Below are 6,432 nucleotides of genomic sequence, written 5' to 3' on the forward strand. Positions count from 1 at the left end.
CGGGAGGCGAAGCTGCCGTGGGTCCGCGCCTCGGCTACAGGGCTGGAAAGACGCAAGCGGAGGCTCTGCTCGGGCTGTGCCCCACAGGGTGGGGGCACTGGGGGATTTCAACCCGAGATTGCCAGTGCGGGTCGTGCTGTCTCTCTAACTCTCGCTCACTGAAGTGTTTTAAAACACTAGTTCTCTGGAGCTCTCTGCCACGCTTAATGAACCGCTGTGCTGATGGTTTAACGATAGTACGAATAGCTGTATGTGGGGCATTAATAGAAAAATTAATGTGAGAGGTGCCCTTATGTGCTGGATGAGAAGGGGCAGGTGCTGTGCTGGAGGAGGTGGCAGTGTGAGCAGGGTGTGGAGCTGGCTGGGGTAGGCAGGGGCTGTCGTGGGGCATCAGCCCTTCAGTGGGTTCTCATCCGATTTGGGTTTCCTTCCTCCCGCTTGTCCTAATGTAGTGGCTTGCTGCTAAAGTGGCATGCTGGTTGTACGTTCTGAAAAATAAAGACACGTGTGAAAGAAAGGACAAGTATTTCATTATTCCACTGAAATTCATTAAAGTTCAAAAATGCAGAACTTACTGATAGGAATTATTCTGTGTAGTGTTTGGAAGGATAAACACAGACTTTGCTATGTACTGAAGTATCTTAACAGCCAGTTAAGATAATGCATTGGGTCTTAATTTTTTTCTTAAACTTGGAAGAGAAAAGGGTGTCAGTGTTGAAAAGGTAGCAGTGGAAGATATGCTTTTAAAATGTAATCAGCAGAAAAAGAAGAATCTGTACGCTAGCTTTAAGCTAGTAATTAGCTGCTCATTCAATTATTTATTAGTGAAACAATTACTGCCAAAGCAATGAAGTCATAGTGATACTCCACAGTATCACTTACTATAGCTATACTACATCGTATAGCAGGGTTTGGGGGATTGCTTTTTTGTTTGGTTGGGTTGTTTGGGGATTCTTTTTAAATGGAATTGTGTAAGAGCACAGTAGTGTTTCCTATGGTATTGAATATGTAACACACTTGTGGATTCTTCCTCAACACATTCATAATAAGGATAAGAGACGGGCCTGATAAAACCTGTGATCTTGTGGCTCGAAACAAATGCTGTCACATCTGGTGTAATGAGTTCAGCACTCTGGACAAGTCAGGCATTTAATCAGAAAAGGGAAAGCGGCCACTACCAGCAGGTGTGAATATCTCTTTCAAGTATCTCAGTCCATGATATTTAATCTTGGGACACAATGTAGGATTAATTAAATTTTGCTGGCATAAACCATTTTTGAAAATACACAATGAAAACTGTAGCCAAGAGAGAGAGAGCACTGAAGTGAGCACTGCAGTAATTAAAAGTTATTAATATAGCTCCAGAGGTTTTTCCCTTAAATATTTTCTCGACAGCAGCAAAGCGGTGGATAACTTTCGTACTATACTCCTCTGTCTATAGTGAATTACTGTTTAAATTTCCTTGTTATATATGGTTAATGCCACTCCTTGAACATGTCAATATTTTTTAGTAATATTAATTAGGTAATAAAAATGCACTGTGCTTTCTGCTACAAAACTTTCCTCCCTTTTCTCATATTAGGATGCTAATATACATTGGGCTGGGGCATTTATTTGAAATAAGTGTTTTCATTTAGATCACCTTAACTAGATCAGAGAGGAAGGTATGAAACTGTGTGGTGCTAATACTCAGCAAATGTAATTGTGATCCCAGCAAACTGGTACATCCTGCAGCGATTCTTTCCTTGCCAAACATCATTCCACACTTTTCAACAGACTTTATGATGTTGAAAGCTGGATTTAAAAGGAGCCGTGAAGTTAGCAAAGCATAGTTGCCTTGGTCTAAATGTAGACTTTTTTGTTTCTTCTCACTTAAATTGCAGACCATATGCAATTTTTCCAAGGTTGAGAGATGCTGTTTTGCTCTATTCTTTCTTTCTCTTGACCACCGGATGCATTCCATACCATGTTTCATCATTAATTTGTTCATTCTCCTTTTAAATTCACCCTTTGCTTCGTTCAAATGCAGACGCTACCATTCATCATTAGATCCACCACTTTGCTTTTTAACAGCAATATGATCTGTACCCCCCCGCAAAACCATTCATTTTCCATAGTCTTCCTAGAAATGGAACTTATCCCCCAGCTATCGTGAACAGAGCATTGTAATTATAATCTTGTTTTCTGCAGCTGATGAACGAACACGAGATTTTGCTGAGTCCAGCAGAACTTGGCCTTCAGCAGGTATTTTTTCTTTTTACTCTCTGGAGGATGATCTCAATTTCTGTCCTCACACGCCTTTCTCTGTCCCAAGGAGGCAGCAGTCTGGTGTCTCACCTTCTTATTCTGACAGTGTTCTCTTCCCTTCCTTTGGGGTAGCAGACCTGAGCAGCTCAAGCAGGTACTTTGCCTGACAGTCGCTTAGCAAGCAAAGCAGAGAGTGTTTCTGTGACTGTTCCTTTTCATGCACAATTTAAGTCTATGCCAGACAGAGCACAAGCCAGTGATGTGGAAGCAGCATTATCTCTCTAATTTATCTCCCAATTTTTACTGTAGTGCCCATTGCTACAGCATCAAAACTCAGTTAATACTATACTGACCAAAAATGCTGAAGAATATTGCCGATAGAAGGTAATAATGTGTTCAAACCCTCTGTTGATCTCAGTCTCAAGCTAATGCTAATAAGGATATGACAAGAAGGTTTCTTCCTACATGCTTGATTTTTGGTATGCTAGAGATAAGAATTTGATGCTATAACTAAACTAGATTAATGTCCAAACTAAAAATTTATAATGTTCATACTGAATCATTGTTAAAGAAGTTAAAGGACATAAATGCCAAAATTATTCAGAGAGACACTTCAGTACTGAAAAATTGGAAAGTCAATAGCCTACATTAACTGTTGCCTCCACTACAGGAACGTCAGCCTACGGGAAGGAAATTCAGCATAGAAATACTGACAGCAACATTTCCTCTGTTCTTAATTTGCTGTTCTTGTGTATGGTTGACCTTCAGTCCAAGCCCTGTCACAGGGAGTGTCGGGGAAGAAGGCTGGGCCAGCCCTTCTGTCTGTGCTGTGGACAGGGCTCCTGAGGGAATAGTCTGGCATTGGGTTTTAGATGGGAGGTGCATTAAATACAAAAAACTGCATGGTAACTGCTACAAACATCAGTAAACAAAGACTCGACAAATCTTGGGAGCCAACATGACCAAAATAGCAGAAGGAAGCTAATAGTAGGAACGCTTTGCAGCTGTAGCCTTTTTCATCTGAAGATATGCTGCTTTGAAAATATGACTTAGGCCTCACAATATACTGGTGATGGATGGATACATAATTATACACAATTTGATATACAGCAAAGATTTTTATTGATGTGACTAAGGAAAGCCAGACAGCTAGAGTAGAAACCAATTTAGACCTGATTTCTACCCATCTTCTCTGAGCACGTGGCAATCTTTGACAACAAGGTCTTGCGTCTACTCCAGAAAGGGCCTTTTCTATGCTCCTGCCTGTGAGTCATCTCTCCAGTTCTGGGTTCAGCATCAGCAGTCATTTTTTCTCCTTCTTAGTAGCTGGTGCAGTGCTGTGGTTCTGAGTTGCCAGCTGGCCTTAAACCATGACATCTCCTAAGGGTGGAGTTTATAGCTAACTACATGTAGCTATGAGTTTCCAATCTGGAGTATGAAAAAGAAGAGGTATGATTGGATATTTGCCTCTGATTTGAGATGCAAGTGGTAAATGATCGATGAATGTAAGGACTGAAGGGTGTCACATACGTAAATGCCTTCTGGCATGGGTAAATTTCAAAGTCAAAATGTAGTTCAGTCAAAAAGATGACCCTATAAATAATGACTACCTTTTCTGTTTTAGCTCACTAAATCCACATCTGATTTACTCCAATTACATATAAGAACATGCTTCCTCAGACAATTTTAAGTAAACTCAGTCTGGCCAATCAAACTCATGTCTTTCTTTTTTGCATATCATTACTGATAACCAAACCTCTGGAGGGTGGTTTGGACCCATATTTTCTCTACATGTAATCTGATTAACCTTTGCCAGTACAGGCGTTAGTTTGAGAAAGATGTGGAGGCTTGGCTTCTCAGGCACTTTTCATAGAAACATTCAGTGGTTTCAGAAACACCTGGCTGAGGAGCGTGTGTCTCATTGGCCTTCCGAAGGTTTGTGTTCCTACTTCCCTTTAGAGTATGTCTACACTGCAGCTGTTGTTTGGTAAGAGTGAATATAGGCAAACATACCCAAGCCACCTTCAGCCTAGCTGTTTTGACTATCGTAAAACTATAGAATCATAGAATAAATAGGGTGGGAAGGTTCCTCGGGAACTTGCTCAAAGCAGGGTCAACTATGAGGTCAGACCAGGTTTCTCAGGGCTTTTATGGTTGATTCGTGAAAACCTCCAAGGATGGAGACAGCACAACCTCTTTGGGCTCCCTGTTCCAATGCTTGACTGTCCTAATGTCAGTGTGTGGGTTTTTTTTTTATTTCTATAACCAGTCTGAAGCTCTTTGTATTTTAGTTTATGTTCACTGTCTTTTGTCTTCCTGCTCTGCACTACTATGAAAAGCTTGAGTCTGTCCTTTTGACAACCACCTCTTCAGCACTTGAAGACTGCTACTAACCTGGCCAAAAGCCATGTCATCTCCAGGCTGAGCAAACCCTGTTCCTTCAGCCTCTTGTCATACAGGGAGTGCACCAGCCCCTGGCCTTCTCTGGGGTCCTCTGTTGAGTTTGCTTCACTTAATTTCCCTCTGAATGCAGCAATACAGCTAATTTTTCAACCATGTTCTTGTCAACCCATCCAGACCATGACATCCCAACTGGTTTATGAGAATGCTGTGGGATGCCATGTTAAAAACCTGGCTAGATTTAAGTTAAGACATCCATGGCTCCACAAGTCCAGTCATTTTGTCATAGCAGGCAGCTGGGTTGATCAGACATAATTTGGCTCTGGTAAATCCATGCTGCTTGTTGCCAGTCATCTTTTCCTTATGTGCCCAGAAATGTCTTACAAGAGAATTTGCTCCATATTTTTGGTTCCAGCCTCCCAGGATCCAAAGTGAGGTTGATGGGCTTGTAATTCCCCAAAACGTCATTTGGGCCTTTTTTAAAGATAGGTGGAGCATTTGCCTTTCTTTAGTTATTGGAGATTTTCTGATCTCCATGTGTTTTGAAAGATGACCGTGTGGCAAGGACATCAGATTTTACTTACAATCTGATAGATATATTGAATGAATCATTTTAGGCTTTGGGAATCTGTGTAGTTACAAGTCTGAAGTCTGCTTTCCCCTCTTGGCCATGTGTACTGGCTTCTTTGAAAGAACTGCATTTAACCCCATACACTTGAAGAACTGTTTGATAATGACAATCCTCTCTGTTTCCATGTCCCCAGTGACCCTCCATGGATTAACAGGGAATTTCCAGAGGCAGACAGCTGGGGCACAGGCTGGAGGGGAGATGTCTGGAGAGCCTTATGCATTATTTCTTGATTTTTAGCAGGAAGACTTTGTACATTACTTGTGTAAGCTCAATATATGATATTTCTCTTCAGTAAAGTTGTTTGCATTTCACACTGAAAGACTGGGCTCACTTTGGCTGGTTCTACTGGAGAGATGTCAACAAACAGATTTTTATTATAAAGGCATTTATTAATTGAAATTATTTGACTTGGGTTGCAAATATCACTAATCTAGCCTGGCTTTTGAACTGTAAATGTTTAACGAAGTTTCCTGACTTTCAACTGGCCTCATAGCTCAAGTGACTCATTGCAAATGGCTTCGGCTTGCTTTTTTATTTCCTGCGTTGCCCCTGCTTTTGCTTACAGCAGCACCCTCAGAGTGTCATCCACACAAGGCTGCCTGCCCCTGTCACCTACTGCTCCCTGATGAGGGCTGTTGCCTCCAGTATTCAGTGCAGCACTACAGCCTGTGCAGCACCAAGCCTCTGCCTCATCCCGAGATCTCCCCTCAGCTTCGTAAGGCCACAGAGGGGAGACACATTGCCCCTGTACTCTTTACGTTCTTTCTGGAGCTCCATGCTGCCCAGTTGCAGACTGGGGTAGGGTGGCATCCCACAGCCCAGTGCTCCTGGGGTGATTCTGCACACTCCTGGCTTGCCTTTCAAAGCAAAAACCCCAGAAAAGGGGACCATGGTTTGAGTCATTGGGTGCCTTTTGTTAGTTAGGGTCATGTATCATAGAATCACAGAATGTTTTGGGTTGGAAGAGACTTTAAAGACCATCTAGTTCCAACTCCCCTGCCAGGGACCCCTTCCACTAGACCAAATTGCTTAAAGCCCCGTCCAACCTCGCCTTGAACACTTCCAGGGGCATCCACAACTTCTCTCAGTGAGCAACCTCTTCCAGTGCCTCACCACCCTCATACCGAAGATTTTTTTCCTGATAGCTAATCTAA

Source organism: Nestor notabilis, unplaced genomic scaffold, assembly GCF_000696875.1.
Source record: "Nestor notabilis isolate BGI_N333 unplaced genomic scaffold, ASM69687v1 scaffold8432, whole genome shotgun sequence".
NCBI lineage: Eukaryota > Metazoa > Chordata > Aves > Psittaciformes > Psittacidae > Nestor > Nestor notabilis.